We start from the raw sequence: 23,518 nt of genomic DNA on the forward strand, positions 1-23,518 counted from the left end.
TTATCCAAATCTCTCCCCCTCCCAACCCAAGCATGAGTTGGTAAGAGGACATAGGTGGTTGTTAAGGTGGTAGTAGCATTATTATCCAAGTTTCTCTCCCCCCACCCCCCACCCCCCTCTCCCCCAAACAAAAAAAAAAAGCAAGTTCGTGTTTGCTGTCTAAGATTCTATATTAGATGGCAAGTTTACTTTTAGATCTAAGTAAGAAAAGTCAAGTACACCTTGGAGAGAGAATTTGATGATTAATTGCTTACTAGGACTCTATGGTATCCACCATCATCATGCTTGTAGGGAAAAAGATATGAGATTAAGAAGGGTAAAGTGGCATGTTCTCAATTGATATGTAGGTTAAACTTGCATTGGAATAGATGTTCTTTAAGGGTAGAAGGAGAGGGAAAGCAGCATAATGGAGTGAAGAAGCATTGAGGGTCATATTCACTAAAATATTATAGCCACATCTTAAACATGGGCCAAAAATTGGTGTTCCCACCCAAAAAGGGTGTATTGGGTTTCCTTCTATTTGCTCCAACAAACTTGGATTTGAAGTCTGACTTGGTTGTCCACATAATGCTTTCCCACAATCAAATGTTAACTTGTGCAACTAAGCTTTACTTACATGAGAATTGGCACTAGCTATTTCTGTTAGTCTAATGCCATTTGCATTGTCCTTAAGAGCAATCACAAAGTGCATTAGGACAAGGACCATTGTGCAAGTGTCGATTGCACCAATGTTTGCATGTGTTATAAAGCTTTGTTTGCACCTATAAACATAAGTAATTGGACATATAGGATTGCAAAAGCTTAGAAAAAGAGAGAGAATGCCTTCATTCCCTAGTTAAAAAGAAGAGTATGGATATTTTCCTACATTTCTAGAATCAAACATAACAAATGATTGAATGACAAGTGAATCAAACATAACAAATGATTGAATGACAAGTAAAGTGTTTGGAAGTGCATGTGATATCGGCACTATTAGAGCGTTAGGAGACATTAAGATGGTGACGCATCTTAAGGTTGCAAATGATATTTGGTATCTCCATGTGAAAATTGTTATTATTGCAATCGAGTTTCTCTACTAATGTTAGATTCTATCAACCCCCCTATTATTTGAAAGTCTAATGGTTGTAACACGGGACTTACCTAGAGAATATCTACACACAAACTCCTAGCATCCGACAATTTACATTATCCAAATTGTTGTATTTGACAATATGAAAACAATAATGCTATATTTTTCAATTGGAGCTTATCTTATTCCTTTTATTGAGCGCATATTTCTTTGCTATAAGTCTAAAATTCATGTCAACACATGCTCTTTAGTCATATAAAGCCAAGTGTAGAGTTCTTTGTTGTAGCATGTGAACATAACACCAACCATAAAGATAGGGCCTATTCATGAAAACCAGAGTAGGAAATTGATTCAAAATATTCCAATATAACATCATCATACCAATACATTGATATACTATCAACAAGCATAGCATATTGATGCATTGAAATATTGCATGTTGCTCAAACTCTGGAGTACATCTTGTTGTTGGGCTAGTTATGTTGAACATGAACTTGATGAGGAAGTGTTGAACTTATTTAAGTAGATGCAACTACATGGCATCCCTCCTATTTTTCCTAAATTTGCAACTTAAGAGCTTGCAATTGCAAGAAGTTATAGAAACATAGAAATCAAAGGGATTGGAAAGGGGATTCAATACTTGTAAATTATTAGTTTTTGATTCCTTTCCTCTCTATTTCCAACTGGGACTAGCTTGATGAATAAATATGCAATCAAGAACTCAATGCTCCTTGAACATACATCATCATAAAGGAGTACGATGGTGTGTAGACATTGTTTTATATAACCATAAAGGAGTACAACTTATGCAAGTAGACTAAGGGATAAATTTTGAATCACGCCATATGTTGTACAATCCTACTATTTGTATAGTATGAGATGACCAATTCATATTAGAATATCTTATGTAAGTAGACCAAGTCCATCTTGAAATCATGCCATTTGGGCAAATCCTCCTACCTAATCCATTAAGAGATGGTAAAGACAAGTCTTAACATGTGATACTTTTCATCTATACACTTGCATACATATGTGCTTTGAAGCATAAATACTTGAAATATGTGTAGAGAAACATGCATAAATAAATTCTCTTGAAATATATGCCAACAAACATGTAAAAATGAATACTTGAAATATGTACATATGTGCTTTGAAGCATAAATACTTGAAATATATGTATATAAACATGTAAAAATAAAGGCTTGCATGCACATCAATTTACAAAATTTTTAAACTTTTTATTCCACTAAGGTTTTCCTACTATTGTCTTGGTCAATTTCTTTAAAGTTTTCTTATGTCAACCAAATTCTTTCAAGTGTTGTATTGGTCCTATAATCTAAACAATCAAAATACCCTTACTTGCATCTATGCAACACAATTGTGTCTCACGTAATGATAACATAACTAACATGACAAAAACTTTGCTCAAAGAACATAGCCTATTTGTTTCCTTCAGTTGCCAACTTGCAACTATATAGTGTTTGGTACCGCTTACCAATAACAAGCATACCACTTTATCAATTTAGTGGTTATAAAAAATGAGATGGTAGATGAAATATCATTGCAAATATGCCCAGGACTCCAAAGCTATAAATTGGAAGTGTCAATTGTCATGCATACTTGCAATATATTTGGGCTATGTATTTAAGAGTACAACCCATGCATGTTTAATGCTTTGTATTTAGAGTTCTCTCTCCAACACACACATTAAAACTAGACATCATCCACACATCTAAGTAGCTTATTGAAGCTCTTATCTCCATATGGCATGCATACGGTGCATATATGTTGCTTTCATTCCCAATCTTGCAAAATCTGACCTTTCTTACAACACATTCTCTAAACTATTAGAAGCCCTTATAAAACCCAAATGAATGTTCACTTCAACATAACCTTTTACTCTTTATTCCACTCTCCCATTTTCATATGGACATGCAAAGAGATAATGTTGCCTAGAAATCTAAGATGATCAGACACAAAAATTGTCACCATGCATAATACATACCTTACTTTCACCATTCCAAATGGACACTTTAGTAGCATCCTTGAGCTCGACTGTTCACAAATAATATTTTTCTCGAGAAAAACTATGTTTGCTACCTTTGAATGGAGACAACATCCAATAAAGTGGAGGATAGGCATAATATCCAAGCAAAAAATACATGCCAAACTTGTTGGCTTGGCTTTGCTCAACTAGTCAACTTTGCTTAATCAACTTCCAATCATGCATTGATACATGCCATCCACAATTACTGACACAATGATTTGAAGAATTACCTGGTGAAATCTTGTCCTATTAGAGTAGTTTGTATAGTTCTCTTTTGTATTGTAATAGGTATGTGGCTACCATCTAGTACATTAGCCCTTAATGAAATATCTTGCATGTTACAATATCATAGTGAGAGTAAGAGAGTGTGTAGAAGAGAAAGAGAGAGCTCAAGTACAAGAATAAGATCTTGCTTAATGAGTTGTTCACAAGTACAATTGGTACACTCTCCCATAATTTGAGAGTGACCTCTTGACTGTTTCAATAGCCTTTGGATGGCTAGGATTAGGGTTTTTCCCTACCCTCCAATTCATTCACACCCAGCTACCCTTATCCACCCTTGCATACATAAGGTTTACATGCCTATCTCTCAACACCCCCCTTCAATGCTAGAGTGGCATTGGACTATAAGACATGTTAATGTGCCCCCTCAAACAAGTGGGATGCCTTTATAAATCAGGCTACAAGAGTGCTTATAAGTAGAGGATTTATAGATTTAGAAAATTCAATGATCAAGTGTTTTGAAGACAAAGTTGGCCTCCAATTCTTTTGGTACTTCAAGAGTGGCAGGACATTTACTGGTAACATGCACTGTCTTCTTACATTTGTTGCACTTCATTTTGTCAGGATATTTTTTCCAATAGTTACTGACAAGATGTCCCTTCTTATTGCAAAAGGAGCATTTGGTGGAGACAGTATGAGCCAAGAGTTGCTCATGGGCTGATGAAGTAGATGCCTGACTGGTGTTGCCTTCTTTATGATTTCTTTTCTCCTCATCTAAATAAGACTGGATGGTGCTTTCCAAGGTTGGATTAGGGATATTTGTAAGAGTAGTTACAAGAGTTGGGAATACCTTCTTTAGAACTTCCAATAGAATTGCAATGACCTCTTCATCATGAATTGGAGCTTGCACTGAGGATAGTTGTGCCATGAGCCCCTTTATGTGAGAGATGAACTTACCTAGGTCTTCTCTTTTCTTATATTCCAAGCTAAATAAATTGATCTTAAGGAAAATTTTAGAGTTCTTTCCTTTAGTGCCATAAAGGTTTTCATGCTCATCCCATTTCTCCTTGGCAATGGAGAGTTGGTTAATGTGATGAATCAAGGATTCATCTAGATGTGAAGCATGATTATGGCTTGAGCTCTTTTATAATCTTCTACATCAAGTGGGTTTGATGGGTCAATAACCTTGGTCCCTTTTTGATGAAGAGCCAGTAGCCCCATTCCATCATTTTATACTTCACTAATACCATGAATGAAAGTCTTTTCCATCAAACTTATGGATTTGAGGTCTAACATCGGCATAGGCCATACAAATGATGCAAAAACTTCTAAAAGACCACATGTGGAAAAATGATGCAAAGCAAAACAAATGTGTTTCTCAAACAAAAGTTTCCTTTCTCCAATTGGTATCTTTGTATTGTAGAAAGTGGGCAAGGCATGCACAATGAAGTTGAAAAGTATCCCTACTAGTTTGCAATCTTGCTCTTGAACATTCCATCTGAGTAACTCCACAAAGACATTCCTCCAAGTTTACCTGACCTTCATTGCCCAACATCACTTGATTTTCATGATGTCAATGACCAATGTGCTCCTTGCAAGTGGGAATAACTCGACCTACCAAATAGCCAAAAAACAGAATTCTAGTTGATTCATCTCATCCACAACGCCTTTGTTCATACAATCTATTAGCTCTACAACAACAATTATGCATCAACGTATTGCTAGTATGAGAAGAGTCAAGGATAACTATTCATCTAACCTAAAATCAACAAAAGGACAAGCTGCACTAAATATTTTCCATGACTTGTGAAACAAGAGATCAATATAGTATTCACTATGAAGGATATATATGAGGCATTATTGAACGTTAAAAGTAACTTGAAGATTATGGAGTAGTACAATGTGATGACAAACAATAATAATTTGAAATTTTGTGTTCTATTATCCTAGCTTATAAGAGAAATCAAGCAACCCAAGCACTATTCTTATAAAATTTCTAGCAAAGTAAGTTTTTGTGACACAATCACTTCGCGATCACCATTCAAATCTTGTTGCTGATTTTTTGGTGGTGGAGCCACTTAAATTGGTTGTTTTTGGAACTTGATGCTTATGTAGCTTTTGTAGCACTTGCATTTTTGGCTTATCCACACGTTTCTTTTTGGGACACATTGTTGGTATTTGAGTTCATGTTTTCTTTAGTTTACTCTAAAATCATAGTCTCTATAGGGTCACCATGATCTATTACCCATCGAACTATGCTAAACTAGAATTATAATTCACCACATTAGCACAAAAGTACATATACTCATCAACAATGTTGAACCAATGGCATGTGGTTCTTCTATCATTCCTTGTGATGTTGTTATAATTCTTGTCCTTTTTGTAGTTGTCATAAGTACGACCCCATCTCTTCCCCTAGCTCTTGTTGTTCTTCTCAAATTTTGGAAAAGGTGATGATGTCGATTGAGTGGCCATTTTAGACCACACATCCATAGCTTACTTCAAGGTCTTTTCAAATCCATCATTCATGGAACCTTGAATGTAGATTATTTGAATGACCCATGAATCCTTCCACATCTCTCTTTTTTAATCCATTTCACATGTCTCTTGCCCAAGTTTCCCTTTTTGCTTTGGCACCCTCTTTCTCTTCTTCCTGATAGTTGGAGTAGTCACTACCTTTGCAAGTTGATCTAATTTAAGAATTATTTATGGATTTGATAGGAGTGCTTTGACATTGTGGTGTAACAAACTCAAGCAATGGTGTTGTGGGTGTTCTTATAAGAGGTTTAAGATCAACTTACTGCAACAAGAGCTAAAAGGGCTATTCATATGGCTTGAATGCATAATGTGAATATGTAACTAAGCTTGGGGATACCATTAGTGGAGAAGATGATGCTATACAAACAAGAGGCACATGAATGTGGCTAGTTGGGGTCTCGAATTGGACCTTGACTTTGTTGCATCTCCATGAAGAAAGCTTGTCAGGAGAATGCATCAAACATTTGCATTAATTTATCATGTGGAAATTGGAGTCCATGATACGATCCTACAACAAACAAAAAATCATGTAAGAAATATAAAAGCCATGTTACAAGAGAATATGTCAAATATGTAAAGCTATCTCTCAAGAACCCAAACCCCACGAGCAAGGATATGTCTAAACAAACATATATTGCAAATACAAATCAACCATTCTAAATAGAAGCTAATTTATAGAACAAAACAATCCTTCATCAACCATTTAAAATAAAGATGAGAAACAACAAAAAAGGAATGCCGGTGGCATAATCAACCAAAGACACAATGCATCATCAAAGAATTGCAAAAAAGACAAATATAGATTGACAAAGCATTAAGAGAACACCCAATGTCTCTTGTTTGCTACACTAAGAGAAACCTTAGTTTTGGTTATGTATAACAATGTGTTGAAAAAAATGAAGGTATTGATTATAAATAACGTGCATTTGACAAAGCAAGGGATTAGTGCAGTGCTCCAATTTGTGAGGCATTGAATGTGTACATAAGAGTAGGTAGTTTTTCCATTCTTTATTGTTTTTATGGCATGAATATAATGCTATTACAACACAAGATGGTCACCTCACACTCTAGTATAACCAAGAAAAAGTTAAGCTAGAGCAATAATTGAAACATTCATCAGTGATGCCTTTTGTTGCAATAAATACCACAATGTCAAGCCAATGTATCACTCAAATTAGAGAAGGGCATATGCACAGACCACAAAGTGCTTTAACCAACTATTACAATAAGCTTGAGAGGACTTTTCATGTAATGACACATTCCTTGACATCTATGGCAATGACATCTTCATCCATGAACAATTAAAAAAAGGAAGTGCACCATTGCACTAGACCTATAAAATCTATTGTATTAATGCAATTAAAAAAATGGTTAGTAAAGATATTCAATCGATTCTTGGACATTTAGCTCAATAGATATTCATCAATTTAAACAATGACGAAATACTCAAAATTCACAAGTATGCACCAAATGAAGTCTTTAGCATTTGGCCAAAAATCTTATTCACTTAATGATAATTATTATAAAAAATAAAAACATTTGAACTTAGGCAAACCTTCTAAGTTTTCATATTGTATGTACATAGAAATGAGGATTTTATTGAGTGACAAAAAGAGAACTTAGTGGCAATGGTCTTCCACAAGTTGGTGTTGGAGAGAAGGTGGTATAAACCAACAACAATCTCATTAGACATTTTACTATAGCACTAAAAACTAATGAGTATAGTGTTTTTTTCTCTTACTTTTTTGTAGCACAAAAATTCAATGCGAAGAACAAATTTTTCTTGTATTATGTTGTTGTTGTAAGCATTAGATAGTTAAAAGAAAGAAGAGTGTTAACCCCAGTGTAGGAACATAAAAAAAAAGAAAAAATAAATCCAAGAAAATTCCAAAATGCGGACCCAAGCCCAAAGGCAACCTCAAAAAAATTCAAAAGACGAAAGGCACATTTTTAAATGAAAGATGCCCCTAAAATTTTGTAAAAGAGCCACAGGCTTCCTTTTGTGCGAATTGTAAAATCTAGACGGGCATAGGTGAAGGGATAAGGTAAATAGAAGGGAATAGGAAAAGAGGACCTTGGCAAGATGCCTGGTCATGTAAAAAAGGGGATGGGTGCCCAAAGGATTTAGGGATTGTATATAAACTCAAAAAGTTAATGAGATTGGTGTGTGGCAAAAGTAGCTCTCTTCCTCTTCTCTTCTCTTTTCTTCTCTTCCTCTTGCTTGTGCTTGTGCTCGAGAGAGGGAGTGCGAGAGTGTGAGGGAGTGAGTGTGTGAGGGTGAGGAACCATGATAGAGAAGCTCTCCATCTTCTCCTCTCTTCTTCTCTTCTCTTCTCTTGTCTTTCTTCTCTTGTCTTGTGTGTGCGGCTATGGTGGATGGAGCTTGAAGGTAGAGGGTTGATCTTGCTTGAGCTCGCATCATGGATTGTGGAGCTACCAGAGTGCTTGAGGGAGGAGGCTACTCATTCGGGCATCAAGGTAAGCTCACTACACTTGTAGGATCGGAAGCGCATCGGCTAGGTGAGAGAGAGCCATTAGAGCTCACTTGAAATGCTTGAAGCAATAAGCGGTCAGTGGGATTTGGTGGTCGAGTGTGATCTCCCACTTCATTTTGGTTCTATTGTCGGGACCAATAGATTCAAGCTTGAGCACTTGCACGCTTCAAATCGAGTATCGAAGAGTAGGGTTTCATTCCCAAACCGGTGCTTGATATAGGTAGGAGGTTTGGGAGTTTAATCTTAGAAACAAGTAAATATTTTGAGTTTTTAATGATTAGGCAAGTAGGATAAATCATTTTTGTACTAGCTTTGATTTTTGTTGCATTTAGAGTAGGATAGGACCAAAAAATCGAAGCAAATCGCTTTAGGGTTGTTGTGAGCGAGCTTCTCAAGAAGCGGCTCATAGACAATACGTCTACAAAAAGAAAAGCGCTAGAGGGTACACTTGACACTGAGCGAGCTTCTCAAGAAGCGGCTCATAGACAATACGTCTACAAAAAGAAAAGTGCAGTAGCCCTAGGAACCTCGTTGCTCGCAAGGTTAGGAGTCACCCATGGCTCCAAGAGCCAGTCAAAAATCCCTCTAGTCACGAAGCAGCTAGATAGTCGGGCATAGTTTCGTAGAGCAGTTAGAGAAAGTCTGTGAGGCTAATGATCTCACAGACCTTGCCCAGTACTAGACAAATACTAGTTGGGCATAGTTTCGTAGAGCAATTAGTAGAGAAAGTCTACGACGCTGATGGCCTCACGGACCTTGCCCAGTGCTCGTAAGCCTTCGGCCTCTCCCTAGGTGACAAGGGTAGGATATGGTACACCAGCTTAGATGCAATAGAGCGCAACAACTTCAACAACCTTAAGAATCTCTTCATCAAGAGGTTCTTTGAGGCTAGATATTTCGACAATCTCATAGTTAGGCTGATGAATGTCAAGTAGAAGGACAAGGAGGACATCGGGGATTACGTTACCCACATGCAGAGTCTCGTTAAGAGAATCTTGACTAATGAATGACCCACTGAGAGAGTGGTCTTCATAGTCTTTGTAAATGGAATTTGTATAGCAAGAAACTCTATAAGGCCTTGGTATGCAATTCGAGCTTGTCGAGAGACATACTAGCTAGGGTCTTCAAAGAGGCCATATGAGTGGATGACTAGCTCAAAGAGAGAAGCTCTAGGAAGTCGAATTGAGACAATGCTAACTTGAGATCCTTAGAGAGAGCCACGACATTTGGCAAACGGTCAGTCTTGAGTATCCAAGATAAATGGAAAAGCATTAACCAAAGTTAAGAGCTAGCATAGATGAAGATGGAGCTAGCAAGGCTACAAGAGATAGTGAGGAGACCTACACACCCACATGTCCAATGCGTGCATTGCGGCCGAAATCACCTTCGAGCAGAATGTCAGGATCCCAGGTCCTGATCTTGCACCAATTGTGGTAGGTTTGGCCATGACGCCATGCATTGCATGCTACCAAGGAGGCTTCCATACTTGCAGCCATGCAACCAGTCATACCTACAGAATAGGCCACCAAACTTCTTTGGAAGGGGAGCCCCATTGGCTCTTCTAGCACCTAATGACATGAAAATGGCCATCCCTAGAATGGAGATTAATCCCATAGGCATCCCTAGGCCACCTGGACCTTTCATAACCCATACACTGAGCGATGTTCTAGTCCATTACGTGGAGGAATTGAATGATGAGGAGGCATAAACCCTTATGTCTTGTACGAAAAGAGGACAACCCCATTCTCATGGACTAGCGGTCAGTGCCAGTGATGGTGTTAGACAGAGGTAAAGGTAGAGGCCTGGGAGGGAAAAATCAAGAGCTAGTTGGACTTGCGATCACCCAGGACACATTTCTTCATGCTGCCCGAGAGGGGGCAAGCCAATAGAGAGAAGACTGACCTTAGATGCCCAGAGTGCGGAATCACTCATCAGTTCGGATTGATTGCCCTAGAAGGAAACCATCCTCTAGTTCAGCAATCATGCCATTAGTGCCATTGGGGCTGTTCAGAGTTGAAACACTCGACAGAGAGGCTATGCCCATCCAATTCTATGTTATGATCTGAGCACAGAAAGCAAGTCGACATATCACTTTCAGGGCCTAGTAACCTAGACGCACCCTCAATAGGAAAGGAAAGCTCGTAAGCGAAGGAAGAGGAGAACTGAGGCAAAGGTCGTGCTTATTAAGATGGAGAGTGCCACGACACTACCCATAGGGAAAAGAGTCACAAATACAGAGGTAGGAACATCCACTCTAAAGATTGTAAGGAAAGGGAGTGCTAAGATTGCGTAGTACCCTAACCCGACGTGTCAGCTTGAAGCCATAGCTAAGGTCAAGGAGTGGGTGAGAGAAGCCCAATAGCACTTAAAGGATGCAGAGCCCATATTAGAAGATGAAATCGATGAGCTCTCTAGTGTGAGCATACCAGTCTCATTGACTCAACTAAAGTAAAGAGATGCATTTGCATCATGAGCAGTACTGCATAGACAAGGCTTAGGTGCCACGGGCCAGCAAACTAACCAAGTTCATTGGCCAAGAAGCACGGAGTTAGGAGAGAAGTAGGGAACTGGCAACCTTCTTACGATGCTAGTGTCAACCCCTGTGACTTTACGCTTAGGAGACCTATTTAGACATCACCCAACGATGTGGCAAGAGTTGAAGTAGTGGGTAGAAGGACCAATTGAGCAGGGGGCAGCTAACTTGCATGACCTCGATGCAGTGACTCAGATACCGAGCTTGACGTTGCACTCAGTACCCAAGTACTTATATGTTAATGCTTTCTGGGAAGGCACTGAGATGCATGCAATCTTGCCTGTCCTGGTGCTAGGAGATGCTACTAGGGAATCGTAGACACGGGGGCAAGAGTCATTATACTTAGCCACAAAGTGCTCCACCAGGCTTGGTGTAACTCGCGTGTCGAGAATGCTAGGTTCAATGCTACACTAACCAATGGGATGAGAGTTAAGCCATTTGGGGTATTGAAGAATTGGTAGTTGAAGATTGCAAGGGTCCAATTTTCAATGGATTTCATCATCATGAAGGGGTTAGACTACAATATTCTACTAGGCCGACCCTGGATTGCGAATGCATGAGTTAGAGAAGATTGTGCCAATGGTCTAATCTTCTTGGGAAATCGAATGAAAGAAATAAGGGTAGAGATGGATACCTGGAAGACCACGCTAGTCGACCTTGATACCATCTCCACCTTGAAGGGTGATACTCAAGTTAGGAAATCTTAAGGGCCATTAATGAAGTATATCTCTTGTCTTGAGGATAAGTGGGGTTGGATGCATGTGCTATAGCCACAATTGATCTGCCATTCTCAGACAGTGAGGAGGAATATGAGCAAGTTGCTAAGGGAGCCGATAAGCCCTTAGTACCTTTATGCATGATGGCTAGAAGCTCTTGTAGCCAGCCCCAACCCCGTCACATTCCACATCCCCGCACAACAAGAGAAAGGCTCCACGAGATCTTAGAGTACTTGAGGGACAAGCTAGGTGGCAACCCAACCGCTAATCTTAAACTCCTCAAGGATCTCATGGACGAACCCAAGTGGAAATGTACCAAGGTACATGATTTGAACTTGATGTACAATTGGGCCTTGGTCACGGATGAGAAGAAAAAGGAGTGTAGAAACTTAGAAGAAAATGAGTAGTCCGATGAGGATAGTTCGGATGATGAGTACGAGGACTACTGTTTCTTCAATGAAAAGGGCTTGACACGATAGAGTATGACACTGATGGACATGAGATTGAGCAAAGACGAGTAGATTCCAAGCTGCATAAAGAGATTACCTTTAGAGTCAAGAGAGGAATCATGCAAACGGAGTGCGATCACACGTGGTTGGAGCACATGGAAGTGATTGACTATGAACGGGTAGGGCTCACCCAATTAAGTGGTGCACCACTACTTAGGACGAGATCACCTTCAGAGCCAGGACCGTCAAGAGAGACTTCCTCTTCCAATGAAGATAGGGAGTTCACCTTTGAATCCAAAGTAAGATTAGATAGCGACCGCCTAAGACTAAATGCACCAAGGGGGACCTGCCAGTTCACCTAAGGCGTAGATGGTTGAAGGAGGAAAGAAAGAGGCAATCTAGGGAGTCGAACGCTAAAGATAAGAAAAAACCACGAGATCTACCAAAGTGATTCACAAAATTTAAGAAAGATGATAGAGTGGTGATCTTGTTGGGTGCCAAGAGGCAAGTGCAAGTGAACAAACCTGTGGAAGGGCCTGCCAAGGTCAAGAATGTCAACCTGGCTGGAGAAGGGAGAAGCCCCAACCTGTCTTCATAGATGATGACCTAACCTGTGGGAAAAAGAAGATCTCTTTGCGTTGCTACGAGAGTACATAGATGTATTCTCTTGGTTCCTCGACGAGCTGAAAGGAGTATATCCGAGTATAGTGACTCATAACATTCCCATGATCTAGACGCAATGCTAGTTAAGAAGTGACTATACCCTATATGAATCCCAAGAATGTTCATGCAGCCAAGGAGAAGATAGACAAGTTGTTAAGAGCAAGATTCATCTATGAAATTGAGCACACAGACTGGTTTTGCCCATTGTGATCGTCCTAAAGAAGAATGGAAAAATCAGTGTGCGTTAATTATAAGAAAGTCAACGCTGCTACAAAGAGAGACAACTATCCACTACCGTACATTAAGCATATGCTCGAGAGAGTGGTTGGAAAAGAAGCCTACATTTTCTTGGATGGCTTCTTAGGTTACAATCAGCTGCAAGTCCACCCCAATGACAAGCATAAGACCGCATTCGCTATCGAATGGGGTGTCTTTGCCTACATAGTCATGCCTTTTGGACTAACAAACACACCAGCCACATTTCAACGGCTCATGTGTGCCATCTTCAAGGACATGCTTAGGAGAGAGTTAGAAGTGTTCGTTGACGATCTGTGTGTTTATTTGAGTTGGAGGGAAACACCTAGATGAACTCCATGCAATCTTTGAATGATGCAGATTGTATCGAAACCCCTCAAGTGCCAATTCTGGGTGAAAGATAGATGCATCCTAGGGCACATGGTGTCTAAGAATGGCATTGCTATTGACTTCTCAAAAGTCAAGGTTATTATCGATCTTCCACTACCAACCAACTACAAGGGAGTTCAATGATTCCTAGGACATATAGGATACTATTGGCGATTTGTATTGAACTATGCATTAATTGCTAGACCACTCTACAAACTGCTGATATTGTTGGAATGAATCAAGGAATGCCAACACTCATACAAAGAGTTGAAAAAGGCTCAGACAATTGCACCCATTCTGCGACCCCCAAAATGGACCATCATCTTCCATGTACACATTGACACCTCAAAGTCTGTTGTGGGAGCCATTTTGTGTCAGCCTGGAGAACACAACTTAGACTATCTTGTGAGTTTTGCTAGCAGACAACTCATGGATATCGAGATGAACTACTCCACGACTGAGAGAGAGGGTTTGACCATGGTGTTTGCTATAAAGGAATGTTTGCATTATCTTCTGTGCCCATGTCATTCACCTTCTTTGTTGACCATCAAGCCTTGCTTTATCTTGTGAATAAGCCTTGTGCTACAGGACGCATTGCTTGATGGTTACTTCTGCTTTTAGAATTTGACTTCTTTGTGGTTGTATACAAAGGGAAGCAACACTACATGGCTGATCACATGTCCCACATACCCACGGGAGAAGCGACTGGATAGGGTGTAGTATATGACTTACCAGATGCATATCTTTTCAACCTGTCTAGTGAAAAGGACATGTTTAGAGCCGACTTGACACCGTACTAGGTGGATGAAATAGTCCAAGTATTAGAGCATGGACTACCCTATCGGTTGATAGCCGATTAGCTCTATAGGTTAGGACAATATGGCTTACTACGATGATGTGTGCGCAAACATGAGATGCATGACATACTTGCGGAGGCACACGACAGAATCATGGGAGGACACTTCAGCAAAGATACGATAGCACACAAGGTGTTGCAGTCTCAACTGTGGTGGCCCACGCTTTTTCCTGATACATCAGAATTTGTGAAGCACTTATGAGTGGCAACAAACCAATGTCCCTATTTTCAAGGACAAGATGGAGCTCAACCCAATCATCGCAAGATAGTCCTTTGAAAAATGGGGGATTGACTTCATTGGGTTGATTAGTTCTATAGCACAATACTCGTAGGCCAAGTACATCATAGTCGCCACCACAGACTATATCACAAAGTGGATAGAAGCACGAGCACTAGGAAAAACAATACTAGGACTATCGCCAAGTTCCTTTTGGAGCAAGTAATCTCATGATTTGGATGTCCCATTGAACTAGTTAGTGATCAAGGCATGCACTTCATCAACGAAGTGATTGCCCACCTCTTGTCTACCTTTCTAATCATCCATAGGCAATCTTCACCCTACTACCCTCAAGCTAATGGCCAAGCTAAATCCACAAATAAGATCTTATTGAATGTCCTTACTAAGGTAGTATCTACTTCTCGCACAACGATTGGGACAAGAAGCTAATGGCAGCTTTATGGGCCTATTGAACAGCCTATAAAATAGCTGTGGGACAGACTCCCTTTAAGTTGACCTATGGAAATGAAGCCATTCTACCGGTAGAATTTTTTGTCCCTAGCTTGAGAGTGGCCATCCAAGAGAGATGGGATGGAAAGGAGGCATGGACGGAACACCTAGTTGAGCTAGAACACCGACTCAGCAACTCATGCATTGATTTGTGAAAGGGCATGACATAAGAGCTGGTTTGACAAGCACGTCAAGTAGCGAGATTTTGACCAAGGCAACCTAGTGTTGTTATATTCGTGAAATGCCATAAATAGAAGATGAAGTTTAGGGGATTAGGGCCTTTCAAAGACTGCACCATTAGAGCCGAACTGGAAATGTAAAGCTCGAGACCCTAGATGGCGAGGGCATTGGCTTCTTCAATGGTAGCCGCATAAAGAAGTACTACCCTCCCAAGCATCCATCACATGAGCCTTTGATGCTAGAGTCCCCTGTGAACATACAAGTTGCCACAATCACAAAGATTGAGGAGACGAAGATGAGGAAGTAGTAGCACCTGCTTACCTACGCATAATGGTCACTGCCCCCAACAAACACATACCTTTGATGCCTTGATCGATGAGGGAGCTAATTTTTAATATCTTAACTCATGATCATTGGACTCTAATTGGTCAATCGCAATTATAACCCATGAATGCTAGACTCAGCTCATTTGGGAGTCAATCATACGGGCTTTTGGGAAAGTGCAAAGTCATAGTCTCTATTGAGTTTGAGAGTATACCCATGGTCCTTTATGTGTTGCCAAACACAAAGGATGCGAGTAAGGAATTGTTGTTAGAATGCACATTTAAGAAGCAAACACATTGCAATGTTGATTACAAGTCACAACACATTCACCTTGCCATCGGCAATGTACACATAGTGACAGCTTTCAGCAAGGGTAGCGTAGCTATACCAAAGCCCACAAAGCCACTGATAGAGAAACCTACAGCTAAGTCTAAGGAGGGGGACAACCCACCCAGCCTCAATGCTAGCACACGACCTAGAGTGCACCCAAAGCCAATGAGCCCAAATTCAAATGGGTACCTAAACACCAAGGACCTCCCCTTAGAAATAAGCAGACATGATCTTGCAATGCTAGAAACTCATACTCAAGACCTAGGAGGCAAAAAAGACACTATAAACATCGATGCACGGTCAAGTTGTGATGGGCTCCCAAAACCCTATTGCAAGCACAAGGCTATTATGAGGGCAATACCTAGATATGGGTGCCTAAAGCCAAGATTTCCAAGGGCGCTACTCAAGTGCAACCCTCGAACTTGTCTCAATAGGACATCACAACAGTTCAGGAGCTGAAGCCACAAAAGACTCAAGGTGCGAAGCCCTTAGATTCCAAACCCACTATGCCTGCAAAACCTCAACAAGTCTATCAAAACCGAACATGCAATTTGTTGCCTCCAAACCGCCTCAACCTAGCACAATTAGCGTGACAATATCCTCACAAGCATCTAGCAGTACAACAACAAAATCGCAAACCACGCTTATCGCACAAGAATCTAAACTGATCTCTTTGGATCCACAGAAACCGCGGACATCAACTGTGCTGTTGCTGAGCTATCTAGTCCAGTCAAACCCCAACCTCTTACTGTAGGTCTTAAACCCTCTTACGAGTGGCAATCTATCCTTACCTTGGCCTTGGAATTAGTTGAGAAAATGGGAGATGACTTGGTTACTTGCATTCGATGCTTAGATGTTATGTTTGCCATGCTTGCTAAAAGCTATGACCAATTAGACTTAGGTCTTTTAGCTGAGCCTTTAGCAACTAAAGTGTGTACACTACCTTGCTTCTAGGAGGAATCTAAATTCATATTTATTAAGGCTCACATGATGGTGGCTGAATAGTCAATCGACAACAAAATCTCTCACGAGCAAGTGTGCAAATGATGACTCATCATATCTTATGATATGTGCACAATCTCTGCCACCACGACCCAGGAAATTGAAATGTTAAAAGCCCTAATCAACATTGAGTCTATATTCTTGCATAAATGGTATGCTCTCTGACTCCAATGGGCATACGAGGGCTGTTGCATCATGACCAACGTTGAGAAAAGTGGTGCAATCAAAACCTCAAAGTATGATCTAACTTATGTGGCTCCTACATCATTCAGAGTCTTGGCATCACTCACAGTCATGGACTTTAGATGATCATGAACTCGCCCATCCCTACCTAGACTGCATCTTGAGTGAGGATGGAACTACATATTGCTAGTTGAATCGCCTTTGGTGACTTTCTAATAGATGTCCTAACATACATAACACACGTCGGCATTTGACCTTTTGACATGGAGTGCCATACCCCCTTGGAATACACCCCGCAATTCTACACTTGGCTTATGCAAAAGTAAAGCACCGTGAATGTGTGCTGACTACCCTTAGCCCTTCACTTTCTAATCCTAGGACAGATTCTTGTCATTTCCAAGGGGCGAGGGGATAAGGTGGAAAAACACACTTTAAGGAAAATTGGAAAAACATACTTTAAGAACATTTTTATGGATTGTGCGGATTGCTTGAAGAAAAATTCTCTTTCTGTACTTAAGCATTTCATGTTTCTATAATCGCACAATCATTCTCTACTCATCTTCATGCAAGGAATTATCTTATGATAGGAATCCACAATGGCAGGTCATAACCCACAATGGCAGGTTAGGAGAAAAGTAGCAAACTTCCATTCTTGGAAGAGGAACAAGCAAAGTACGGGCTATCAGTAGAGACAAGGGCCTTCAATTGGTTCAGGTTTAGTCACATCCTGAACTTGGAAGATGTAGCCATGGAAGAACACACCGTGAAATAGATTTTAAAACAATGTAATCTGCAGAAGTATGTGGAGAAAGTCGAGCAAGTAATGGAGAACAAAAAGTGCATGGAATTCCTTCGAACCTTTAACAGGAACCATGGCATTGTAACTGTGCAACAAGAAGAGGAAACCCGCCAGGTGGAGGTTGAGCTAAGCCCCGAGTTGGTGGAGAGAGCATGGGGCTTAGCCAATAAAGTCGAGAGACGGCCTAAAAGGGATGTGTATAACATGCTAGGAATGGACAAGAATCTCATCCACACCAATGATGGCATCAGCCTCGTCAATATCCTAGATTCGAAAGTCGATTTGCAAGCGAAGATGGTGCATGCCTTATTCTCCGATCATTGACACAATGTGCTAATGAGCCAGATCAACGTATTGATGTTGGAAAGCATTGTAGCCAAGTCCCTAGATGAAGTGAACCTGAATGGCTTCGTGCAAAAAATGATTGAAACCTCAACAAAAACACTAGCCATAAGTGGAAGACCAGCAGGTGTGAAGAGTCCCTGGCCTCGAAGGCAAGAATGAAGTCATCCTCTAAGGCCTCAACAAGATTTGGTGGGGTATTGATGGCCATCATCCAGAAGGTAGTAGGAGAGGTGCAAGGAAAAGTATAGGTGGGAGAGACACTTGACAAGTCATCATTCCATGAGTAAGAACAATCGAGCGAGAGAATCTTGAGTGAGGAAGGAGAGCACGAGACATAGTCTAGCCATGGAGGGGCTAAGAAGAAAAAGAAGAAGACTCCTTAAAATAAGGTTGAAGAAGAGAGAAGGAAGAAAGAAAAAGCCAACTTTCTCAAGGCACAAAAGGAGTCCAAGAACACCGAAGAGGAGAGAAAAAGAAAGGTAGATGAAGAGGCCAAAGAGCCTAGAAGGAAAGAAGATGAGGACATGGCTAGGGTCATCCGCATGTCTGTAGAGCATCGCTCTAGGGAGGAGGAGTTGGCTACCATGAGCCCTTTTAGAGAAGAAGGCCTAAGAACTAGTGCCCAAGTGCAAGGCATCATACCACCCCCGATGCTAGAAGGCAATGGCAAGGGCCTGCTTCGCCCAATCTCACTCGCTCTCATGCTGACTACCCCAACTACCACAACTACCCACCAAAGCACTACACCCAAAGTAGATGCTAGCAATCTCATGGCTTGGGTGTAGTTCCTGGTGGATAAGGCACAGGAGACATCCCTAGATGTGAGTGTAGGAACCCTAGTGATACAACTTAAGAGATGCTAAGTTGAGACATGACCCCAAAAGGCAAAAGATAGAGGCCTCCACCATTTCCATCCCCACCGCCATGCCGCCTTCCATAGACTACAATGAATACATCTAAAAGCTTCTCTCACAACTAGAGAAAGCAAAGGAGGATAAGAAGATGGCAGTAGCCAAGTTGGAGGCTAAGAAGGAGACACTAGCAACCTACCAACTCGAAAGAATACGTGAAGTGGCTGGCTATAAAAAAGAGATAAGTGCCCTGAAGGGAGAGCTCAAGGTGAAAGAAGGAGAAGAAGGTAAGTAGAGAAAAGTGCTTGAGGAAGAGCATCAGGAATTGATTAGCCTATGAAGACAATACAAACTCCTCATTGTGCAAAATGAAGAGTTGATAGGGTGGGTGGAAAAAATCCAAGAAGCCATGGATCGACTCATAGTAGAAGAAGCAACAAAATATCAAGAAGGAGAAGAGTAGCAAAGACATATGGATGAAATGACAGGTAGGCTGCTGATGGAGATGGAAGACCAAGGGAGATTGGAGAGAGAGATCGAATGCTTGAAGAAGAAGAAGGAGAAAATACCCAAAAAGAGGAAAGAGCAAGAACCAACCATAGTGGCCTTAGCTCAAAGATAGAATAAAAGCTTAGAGGAAATGAAACAGTGAGCCAATGAATGGGTGACGAAGAGTGAAAGACCTGGTGAGCTACAGGCCCTTGCAGAGGGGAATAGAGTGTTAGCAAAAAGTAGGGTGACAGAGGCCACACATATAAGATTGGAAGCCTAACAATGTGCCTTCCTTAGCACTATCTTGGACGTCAAGAAATTAGAAGAGGAGGAGGCCGTTGAGACACTAAAGAAAAAGCTGGAGATTACCCAAAGGGCCATAAGGCATGGGCTTTGTGCTCAACTGCAAGGAGAAGGGACCAGCCTAAGCCAACAAGATCAAAGAAATGTAGATGAAATGTGTGCTCAACCACTAGGAGAGAAGATGAAATGTAGATGCCACTTCCAGAAGTAGGGCTAGAATTTGAAATGGGGTAGCCAGACGAGGAGCTAGCCCTACAACCTCCCTCTCCACGATTAGAAATGCAACAAGAGTTGGACACCACTATGGAGAGGAAACCAGGAATCAAGAAGAAGAGAATGAGGATGTTGGAGCAGACAAAGAGAAGATTAAATGCCCACAACCAATAGTAGCCCCAGAAGCACCCATTCCACCACGAGAATACCGTTTCCTAGTATATTGGAATGCGGAGCTCATAGTGTGGGTGCAAAAAGAGAACAACTGCCAATCCTTCGACTTTACCTTCAAATTCACTATGTAGAGTACTATCAACCAAAGTGGTGGAGGAGGTGATAATCATGGGAGGAAGGCTCGGTGATAGGTGGAACCAAGACAGGGAGAATAATCCAATGTAGTGGGGGATGGAAGCACCCAATTACTAGGAAAATAAAGTTATGGAGGTGCCCATGATAGTGAAATGCTAGGAGTCCCAACCAAAGTGGAGGACGAGAATTTGGGACGGCAACATGGACACCTGGATGTCGTTTTGCAACACACTATCCTTCGAGAGAAGCAACCCCACATACATGCCATATCCGAGAAGGGTAGGGGTGGACTTCAATCCTACATCCATATTAGATATTATTTTCTTAAAATATACAATGTAAATGCCACCAAGTCGGAGGATGCCTTGACCTTCTCTGAGAATGACTTACGAGACTTGATTGCCCATTTTCTTAATGAGTTCACTTATTGCGTAGATCTCACCTTTATCACTACTTGTAACTATCTTAGATTACTTAAGGTACTACTTAAACATGATCCCACACCACATGAATACTGCCTCCCACCCCTATTTTTTGATCTTAATGGTAGCATAGATGGCTGTGCCATGGCTAGATTGATGATGTGAGCTACCCTCTTACCATCCTTTTGCATGGCCCTCTTAGAGGACATGAACAACAGCCACTTCACTAGGTGCAACCACCCATTTTTGTCCACGACTCCTTTCCAAGTTAAAATGAACCTAAAGGGATATATGCAAGGAAAAGCCTTCCTTAGCAAGTCCCTTAAGCCCACAAATTTTTCTCATGACCACGACGACGAAGATTAGTTCGTTGTTACTTTCAAGGAAAAAAAGGAAAATGAAAGAAAAGAAAAGAGTAAGAAAACATAGAAGAAAATCACAAAAGAAAGCAAGAAACTCACTACATGAGGGCCACAGTCACTGCACTTAGGGGCCCTCAAGTTAGGTGTGCCCAATGGCCTCAATCAGTCGGCTCCGTCCCTAACCTCCTAGCCCCTTTTTGATTCCCCACTCCATGATTAGGGCACATCAAGGGTAGGACATGCCTTGGGCGATCACACTCGCCTATGGTTAGACTTGTCTCCTTAAGCTTCACCCATCGCACCTCCCTTATGCACAAATTGGATCCTTAAGTGTGGGGCAACACCCATGCTTGTCAACCCAGCTCTCCCAGTTCCACTAGTACGAACACATTACACCTGATGGTAAGGTAGACACACCCCCTATAGGCAGCACACTTTTCTTTTCCTTTCAGGCAAAGATGAAGGTGACCAACCACCGACCTTGGAGGCGCCATCCTTTACTCAACATACCCTCGGCCTCCACCACCTCAATCATTCGATAAGATTCTCTTCCATGACCAATCCCCACAAGGCCCCATCCTTGACCCACATGATCACCCTTCAACTCACTGAGCCCTTACCAATAAAGAATTGCAAGTGTCATGGGACTGGCACTTGACTAGGAGAGGGGTAATGTTAACCCAAGTGCATGACAATTAAAAAAAAGAAAAAATAAATCCAAGAAAATTCCAAAATACGGACTCAATAAAGTCAACAAGAAGGAGAAAAGGCAAAAGGCACAAAGGCAACCTTAGAAAAATGCAAAAGATGGAAGGGACATTTTTAAATGAAAGACGCCCCTAAAATTTTGTAAAAGAGCGCCAGGCTCCCTCAGTGTGAATTGTAAAATCTAGATGGGCATAGGTGAAGGGATAAGGTAAATAGAGGGGAATAGGAAAAGAGGACATTGGCAAGACGCCCGATCATGTAAAAAAGGGGATGGGTGCCCAAAGGATTTAGGTATTGTATATAAACTCAAAAAGTGAATGAGAAGCTCATTCTTGGTGTGTGGCAAAAGTAGCTCTCTTCCTCTTCTCTTCTCTTCTCTTTTTTTCTCTTTCTATTGCTTGTGCTTGTGCTTGAGAGAGGGAGTGTGAGAGTGTGAGGGGAGTGAGTGTGTGAGGGTGAGGGACCGTGGTGGAGAAGCTCTCCATCTTCTCCTCTCTTCTTCTCTTCCTTCTCTCCTGTTCTGTTGTCTCGCATGCACAACTATGATGGATGGAGCTTGAAGGTAGAGGGTTGAGCTTGCTTGAGCTCGCATCACGGATTGTGGAGCTACTAAAGTGCTTGAGGGAGGAGACTACTCATTCGGGTATCAAGGTAAGCTCATTATACTCGTAGGATTGAAATCGCGTTGGCTAAGTGAGAGTAGCTAGTAGAGATCACTTGAAACACTTGAAGCAATAAGCGGTCCATGGGAGCTCTTGCTTCAAAGAGTCATTTACTCTTATGAACATTGAGCTCTGAGAGAGAGAGAGAGAGAGAGAGAGAGAGAGAGAGAGAGAGAGAGAGAGAGAGAGAGAGAGAGAGAGAGAGAGAGAGAGAGAGAGAGAGAGAGAGAGAGAGAACTATGAGGGTTCTTTTGTACAAACAATGTTGTTAGAGCACTTTGTTTTATGGAGAGCACAAAGAGTAATTGTCCACATCTTTGCCTCCATTGGCATTGTAATCAAAATAATGAAGGAAAAACTAGAGGAAATAATTTCATTGATTTTCTTCCCCTACCTGTCATGGACAAGGAAGTAAGGCAACCCAAAAATTTTAAAAGTAAGGGCTTGACATATAGACATATCCAATCCTTTTTTTTGGTTGATCACAAGTACAAATGTAGAGATTCTTGCTCGTTAGATGACATTTAAAAAATTCTGGCTAGTTGGAGTGATTATGCACATTTTAGCACGTTCTAGTCTCTAAGAGGTCATAGAACTCATTTGCAAGGTAGAAACGATTAGTTAAAGGGGATAGGAGTTGAATAAAACTCATTTGCGAGGTACAAAGAGTAGCTAAAGAATATAGGAATAAAAAAGGTGCAAGCCATAAAATTGAAAAAGGTGCAAATTTTGGAATATATTTTAAATTTTGATTTGTGCACTAAGAAGAAATATTGCTTGTATTAAGGCCCCCACCATAGCTTAACTCTTCTTTTTTGGAATTTGAGACGAAAATACAAAGAAATTAAGAAAGGATAAGGCAAGTGAACGCATGATACAAGGTTAGGTATAACCTTCCCCCATGCATTGGGAGGATTCTCAATGAACTTATTTAGTTGATTAGAATAAGTTTTTCCCAAAGATAGCCCCTTAGAAAAATAGAACAAGCTTTTGCTAAATTTTCTTATTTAATCAAGCTAAGGTTCAAGAAGTGTCATAAATAAAATTGAGTTCTATTGCTATAGTCCAATGTTAACATGCCTCATCAATACTAG

This window comes from Lygodium microphyllum, chromosome 17 (genome assembly GCF_053477565.2).
Source record: "Lygodium microphyllum isolate KBCC chromosome 17, Lygodium_microphyllum_v1.1.10, whole genome shotgun sequence".
Lineage (NCBI taxonomy): Eukaryota > Viridiplantae > Streptophyta > Polypodiopsida > Schizaeales > Lygodiaceae > Lygodium > Lygodium microphyllum.